This window comes from Octopus bimaculoides, chromosome 7, assembly GCF_001194135.2.
Source record: "Octopus bimaculoides isolate UCB-OBI-ISO-001 chromosome 7, ASM119413v2, whole genome shotgun sequence".
Classification (NCBI taxonomy): domain Eukaryota; kingdom Metazoa; phylum Mollusca; class Cephalopoda; order Octopoda; family Octopodidae; genus Octopus; species Octopus bimaculoides.
Genome location: NC_068987.1, coordinates 68,434,833 through 68,443,459, shown reverse-complemented (window position 1 = coordinate 68,443,459; position 8,627 = coordinate 68,434,833).

The following is an 8,627-nucleotide window of genomic DNA, read 5'->3' as shown; positions in this document are numbered from 1 at the left end:
CATACATACATATATACATACATATATAGACACATACATATATGCATACATGCATACATGTATATATATATATATATATATATATATATATATATACACGTAAAGATTCGCGCACACACACACACACACGCATTTCATAATTTATCGGCAAGTCGATTTAATCTCTGCCTTTCTGTTATTGCGGGTTTATGATGTGATATTTCTCAGCCAAACAAATATCACATAATTTTTGTACTTGTTGGTGAGGTGGCATTCTGCAAGTTATACCCCTCTTTGGGAGGGTTGTAATGTTTTTATTTTTATATAAGTGAGACATGAGCAAGAATAGAAATGAACTATGAAATGCATGACAGGTATCGAAAGAAGTAGGATTCAATCGAAATATACAATTTTAAATATTTGATGTATACCTGGCATCGTGGACTTGTTGTAAGTTCTAAGCGATTCGAATGTATCTGGTTTCTGTTCCTGTTTCAAAACCAATTTACATAATTTACATTTCTAATGATTTTGGGACTCATGGAAGAACTACTATTTTTCTGTGTGTACGCAAATAGATGTATGCGTGTATATTAATGCGCACGTTATTGTATGTGATTATGCATACGGATGTATGTGAGTGCGCTTGTGAGCACGCGCAAAACTGCTTAAAATTTTGAGCGCATTGAAGATGGCTAAACGTATATTTGTAAATATGCGAGCAAACAATTTTATGTGTTTTTAACGGTGCAAAGTGTATGAGATGTATAAGAAGAAAGCAATAAAAACTGTTGTAGGTGGAGAGAGGGTGATGTTGATAAATAAATAGGAATAAAGAAAATGAAGAATCGGAACCGAGTAGCTTCACTAAAGCGTATATATGCGTATGTTCATGTATGTGAGATTACGTCATTCTAATCAAATTCTACATTCATATGCACGTGTATTGTGCATTTGTGTTATGTATATAGATATAACTGTATATAAATATGCAGCAATGCAATATGAAAAATAGATACATATATTCTGAATGATATAAATACATAAACACACATTGGATAAATATGTATACTGAATTACATCTATATATTTAGGTAAAAAGCTTGCTTCCCAAACACAAGGTTCTGGGTTCGGTCCAGGTGCGTGACACCTTAAGCAAGTGTCTTCAACTATATCCTCGGTCTGTGAGTGGATTTGGTAGACGGAAACTGAAAGAAGACCGTCATATATATATATATATATATATATATATATATATATATATACATGAATGAGAAAAAGATGAAAATGGATGTTCAAATCCATATAATGAAATTCCAGTCCTACAGCTGTTAAATACATACATACGCATATATATATATCAATGCAAAACTAATATATCTAGTTTTCACTGAACACTGGTATAAACCGGTTTTGGTGTGTTACATCCCCGTAATTATAGCGGTTCGGCAAAAGATACTGATAAAATAAGTTCTAGGCTTACAAAAAATAAGTCATGGGGTTGATTTGTTCGACTGAAGGTGGTGTTCCAGCATGGCTGCAACCAAATGGCTGAAAAAAATAAAATTTACCAGAGATTATGTACACCAAATTTCTAAACTGCTGAAGTAAGATGGCGGTAGATTTACTTAATAAAACTAATTAAGAATGTGAAGGGCCGTCAACTGTGTACCGTTCTATTACTGAGATAACATAAATGTACACGACTGACGCAGTGACATTAGTAATTGAAGTACCACACCTATGTAATTATAAATGATATATAACTAACAACGTGCTCACGTGCTTAAATTCAGGTCAAACATATATCAAAAGTTTTCCGCCGTAACCATCACGTCCTTTTGGTTTTTCAGAAATAGTGTTTCGGATCATACAACCATATGTATTCGTTATTTCTTTTTTAAGATGCTAGGGATAAATTTAAGGGAGATTTAAATGCGACTTAGCTATTGTTTATAGCATGTCAAGAGACTGTAAGAGCTCATTGTTGCTTCATTGATGTCTAGTGGAGAAAACATTTTACGTTTCTTAGTGACAGTTTCCCCTGCTACTGGCCTAAACTATTTCAAATTCTCAGCAAAATCTACTAATAGTCATTCTCCAGCCTGCTCATAACATAATACTCAGGTAGACGTAGCTTGACACTTAAAGCTGACTCTTTGAATGACAATAATGGTCCAGCTAACAGGCTTCCACTTAGATTGCATCTGCCAAATATCCCTCGCAAGTTTGGGGCCTCTGTAGAATACACTTCTCCTAAATACGGGATGCAAACTGGCTCCTATTTACACGAGCCTAATTCCTACACCCCTTGCTTGACTGAACCAGGAATACGAGTACAAGAAAATTAATGCGTGTTAATTAGGTTTTCTATGTTTTCCTGTATTTAATAACTATTTAAAACTTGGTGTTTCGGTAGTGCACCCAACCCAATACTATAACTAGATTAACCTATACTATCATTATTGCTACCAAAGAAATAAAACATTATATATTGCTTACTTAAGTGCTTGGCAGCAAACAGGTTTTGCTCTCCCCTTTTCTCCCGATCATTTCTTAGGTTTTTTTCCTGTATATCTCTTTCTCTTTCATGTCTCTGCTTGTGTGAATGTGTTTTTGTATACACACACATACACCCCGCCCCATCCATGTATGTGTGTGTCTTTGTATATGTTTGTATTTGTGTGTGAAGAAAATCCTTATATTGTATGTTTGTAGGAGCAAATGATAATGATGTTGATGACGATGATGATAGTGATGACGACGACGACGACGACGATGATAATGATGATGATGATGATGATGATGATGATGATGATGATGATGATGATGATAAGAATAATAATGGTTTCAAATTTTGTCACAAGGGTAGCAATTTTGAGGGAGGGGATGAGTCGGTTACATCGACTCCAGTATTCAACTGGTACTTATTTTATCGACCCCGAAAAGATGAAATGCAAAGTCGACCTCGGCGGAATTTGAACTCAGAAATATAATAATAATAATAATAATAATAATAATAATAATAATAATAATAACAATAACAATAATAATAATAATAATAATAATAATAATAATAATAATAATAATAACAACCCTTTCTCCTGGAAGCACAAGCCCTCAAATTTTAGGGAAGGGATTAATTTATCGACCTCGAAAGGATGAAAAGCGAAGACGACCTCGGCGGAATTTGAATTCAGAACGTGCAGACAGACGAAGTGCCACTAAACATTTCTCCCGGAGTTTTAACGATTCTGTCATGTTCACTGCCTTAATAATAATAATAATAATAATAATAATAATAATAATAATAATAATAATAATAATAATTATTATAATTTTGCCGCGAGGGCACCAATTTCCGTGGAAGGAATGAGTCGATCACATTGACCGCAGTGTTCAACTGGTACTTATTTAATCGACCCCGAAAGGATGAAAGACAAAGTTGACTTCGGCGGAATTTGAACTCAGAACGTAGTGGCAGATGAAATACGGCTAAGCATTTTGCCCGGCGTGCTAACGATTCTGCCAGCTCGCTGCCTTCATAATGATAATAATAATAACAGTAGTAGTAGTAGTAGTAGTAGTAGTAGTAGTAGTAATGAAGTAGGAGAAAACGAAGAAGAAGAAGAAGAAGAAGAAGAAGAAGAAGAAGAAGAGTTACAATAAAATAAAAAGAAATCTTGATCGCATGAAGTGATTTCTCTCGCTTATAAAGTTATCACACCAACAGCGTAGCATTTATGTGAACGTGAAACATGTAGGTGAACATGCACATTCGTTTCAGAGTGAAGAAAGAAAGAAAGAGAGACACAGAGACAGAGGTAGAGAGAGAACTGCAGATAAACAAGAGAAAGGCTAGGGCGAGTGTGTTATGTTGAAGAAGGAGAAAGGCGAAGAGAGAAAGATTACAAGAAGAAGAGGCTTTGAATGAAAGCAGGAGAGCAGAACACAAGAACATAGCCGAGGGAAAATCTCCAGATTGCATCCTCTCTTTACTTTCAGATCTCTTTCGTTGTAGCTTATGGGTGGGATGGGTGGATATTTGTGTGTGCGCACTCGTCTTTCTTATATTATCATAAGCTCTTGTGAGGAAGCGAATAGCGTTTTGAAATGGGGGCTTCTTCAAATGGTGTGCGGTAGTGAGTGAAGTGAAGTGGGTGCAGTAAATTGGTTAGGGACGTGTATCTTTCTTCTGTTTGTCTATATTGTTATTTTATATAGATATTTTTATTCGATATATTTCTTTTGCTTTATCTTTTTTCTTTTCCTTCTTTTTGCTACAGAATCAACCATTAGCACTCATTTAATTAAAATTTTCGTCAGAGTGAGTAGCTGCTACAGCAGTAACACACAGCAATAACAATAACATCAGCGGCAACAACAATAACAACAACAAAAACAACAGCAACAACAACAATGACAATAACAACAACTATAACAACACCTACAAGAACAAAAGCAACCATAATCAAACAGCTGTTACTTAAGATATAAAAATATATTATCAACAAGAAAATATCAAAATATTTTTCTTTAAGTCGTAATGAAAAATAAAAATAAACAATAATAGTAATGATAATTTCTTTATTGGCCACAAGGGCCTTAGACATTGGGAACTAAAGAAAAGGCGAAATAAATACAAAAACGGGGAAAAATGAAGCACTAATGTAATATTGAGAAAACGATAAAAACATAAACAGATAGCAAGAAACAGCAATAATCATAGAGAACAGTAAAAGAACACAAAAGGTTGTCCAAAATGGTTACATATGGTGATCGGGGTAACCCACTCTCAACCTCGGATAACACCCCAAATCAAATACCTTCTCCCACTTTTTGCTGCTAATCTTAGAGCAAATCCATTTAGTCACGCTTGTTTCATCACTCTCATTTACTTTTATTAAATTTGCTGGCAGGCACCAGCTCCCTGTCTAAGTTTACTTTTATTTCAAGTGAAACTTGAAAAAATTTATGGGAGCTAGACTCAAGGATATTGCCATTTCAATAGTATCCCCCACTCAGCTTCCTTCGTCACCGTGCTAAGGAAGACTACGTTGCCAAAGCAAGACGGTGAGTTGATCGTCAGGATAGACAGTTGTTAGTCGAATTTATCCTGCACTTGATAAATCCACAAATTCAGTAATGCATAGATACCAAACGAGTACATACTGCCGGTCGGTTTCATCGCTCTCTAAGCATCATGAACAGGTTCAGTTGCTAGCGGCTTTAAAACAGCCAAGCTTGCAGAGGTTATCCCGAAAGGTAAATTACTTCTGTAGCAACTCTAGGCTAATGACTTCTGGAAAGTGCTCGTAAAGCTCATCTTGAAAGTTTTCTAGAGGAAACTACCTGAGCAGTTCTTGTCAACACTAAACCATCAGTTATCATCCTCTAAAATTCTAATGAATGCTAGCATTAAATTTGTACTAACTCTACACATGTCATTGCTATAGAGCAGTGAGCGCCTGGCAACACTCCACATGCCATACGCCCAACTCGATCAGCAACTGAGCTAAAGATATCAACAGTGGCAAGATATATCGTCGTCTAAGAATATCTGAAAATGTGTCATCCTTGGTATTGGCTGATCCCACACAATCTTCGCATACGTCTAAGATGAGATTTCATTTGCATGCTAACACTAATAAGCAAGGTATTCCTCGGAAAGCTTCTAAATATCTTAAGAAATTCGGCCTTCAGCTCCTGTCTGGATATAACGGTTACCATCTGAAAACATTACTTCTATCACTGTTGCTCATATCTGGGAAAATTAATGCACCAACCGAGTTTAGGAATATTGTGTTTAACTCTAGGTTCATATCTTTTCGAAATAGCACCAGGAAGAGAGTGAGTAAGTGTATCTTGGAACGCCTGGGATCGCTGCAAGTTATCACACCGTCATTTACTGATTTGTTTCTGCAATTAAAGAAAAACAAGACTCGTGAGTCACAACTAAAGACACAGTTACGAAAGTCACATAAACATATCACAATATCTACGGAATCACGATAGTAATTAGTAGTAATAACAATAGTAAAAGCATAAACACGTACAAGATGTGTAGGATAGAGGTTAAAAACTCATTTAGGATAATATCAACTTCCAGTAATGTATGGAATAATAGCGGGAAAATCATAGTTAAATCAACACTCGATATAAGGAAATCTCAGTCAGTTAGCAGATCCAGGAGTTGTAAGAACACCAGTAACAAAATGAACATCATACAAGATATAAAGGCTTCTGAGAGCAGTTAGGAGTAACAGTAACGACAGTAAAGATATAAATATTATCAAAACTATCTTTACCTTCAAAACTTTGAAGGTAAAGATAGCAAGTAGTAGCATCAGTAGCAGCAGAATAAAAGTATTACCAACAGCAAAAGCATAGCTGTATGCACAAAAAAGTATCATAAGCCTAAAAAAAAAACAAAAAAAAACTGAGAAACAACAGTAACAACTAAGGGAATAAGAAAGGACTGGCTTTACAAAGATATAAAGAACAGCACAATAACAATGGCTGCCAGTATCAAATGAAACAAACTCGTGGGAAAAAAAATTCAGAAAAACGCACAAAAACAAAATACACAAAACAAATATCTCCAATGGCGTCAAGTACGACATTAAGAAAAGAAAGATTTCTTTTCTTTTTCGATTTCTTTTCCCGGGCAACTTTACATGCTGGGCACTCGACACCCTTCCGTGACTGTTAATTACACAATACAGACGAAAGGAAAACATGGAAATTCTTCTTTTCATTTTGTTTTCTATTTATTCTCTTTTATATTTGATGCATACGCATGGGGGTATATGGAGTGATAGTTGTGTATTTGAGGTGAGGTAGAGTTGGGTGGTACTTTTCTTTCTTTTCTTTTCTTACCTTGTTGGCCCACCTCTAACGAAGTTAAACCATGGTATGGGCGTTATCTTCTTGTTGACGTTCCAGAATTCATGGTGCGAACAGAATTGCATTGCACTCTGGGTTTCGAAAGAAAACAATAGCCGAGAAGAAAAGGCATTTAAAGCATGGTGGTGGTTTGCTGAACGGTCTGTTGGCTGGTTGGTTGATTGATTGTTTGGTTGGTTAGAAAAGGGTAAGAGTGATGAGTGATGAAAGAAAAGAGCATGAATCTACAAAGGAAAGGTACAGGCACGCACACTTATACATACCAAACAAACACGTACTTGATCATGTGTAGTCTCTTAATAAGAAAGCGGTTTGAAATATATGAACGAGCAAACGAGTGGAAGGTAAAGAAGAATAAAGGGAACGAAACCAGTGGAAATAGAGAGGCAAAATGGACCCCAGACGTGAAGAGTGGCTGAAGATTGGTTGAATATAACGGTGGATCCTGTTTTATCTTCATTTGTTTTATATCTTCTAAAGAACAAGAGAAGCATTGTCACAAGAATGAGAAGGATGTGAAGGAGAGCTGGGAAATGTTTGCCGGGAGGGTTTTTAATTTTGTCCAATTAGAGGCAGACAGAAAGATAACCTTCTTTATTCCCCTACTTTTTCGTTCTGTCTGAGTATCGCTTTCTGACACTCACGTATTTATTTATTGATTGTATAATAGCAGTGTGCTCAAAGGATATGATGTGTACACATACAAATATTGATGGTTAAATATATGAAAAGTTGCGATTACGTAAGGATTCGTTAATATTTTGTGCATGTATGTTTGATGTATTCTTATTTATATAAATTTCTGGATATATATGAATATGCATATATAAATATATACCGACATGTGTATCATATGTCAGAAATATACGTTATACAAATGCCTATATGATTGCCTATACGCATGGGCGCGCGCAGATACACACACACACACACACACACACACACACACACACACACACACACACACACACACACTGAAAAAACCCGTCGTATATATATGTATATATATATATATATATACATATAGTGAGAATTTACAAAAGAAAAAAAACAGAACACGAAGACGGGTGTGTAAACAACAAATAGATGTATTAATTTAACGGTCGGGAAGTGAGAAAGTCTTTTACGTTTCGAGCCTACGCTCTTCGACAGAAAGGAACGCAAAAATAAACAGGGAAAGAAAATAGAGAAAGGTATAGTGGCTAGCGATCTATCATGATATATATATATATATATATATATATATATATATATTTGTGAATAAATGGTATGGTATATACCTAGTAATTTGGCGAGAAAACACGTTCATTGGCTTAGTGTTCATTGGGTATCTGATTAACGCGAGTGACGGAAGATGAAAGATTCTCAATGGGTCGAAACAGTAGTAGTGATCAATAAAACTTCTCGTATCTTCCATCTTCCGTCTCACGCATTAATCAAATATATTCTTTTATTCTTTTACTTGCTTCATTCATTTGACTCCGGTCATGCTGGATCACCGGCTTTAGTCGATCAAATCGACCCGAGGACTTATTCTTTGTAAGCCTAGTACTTACGCTATCAGTCTTTTTTGCCGAACCGCTAGATTACGAGGACGAATACACACCAACGTCGGTTGTCAAGCGATGGTTGGAGACAAACACAGACACACGCACACACACGCACATACACATATATATGTATACACACACGCACAGACACACACACACACACACACACACACACACACACACACACACACA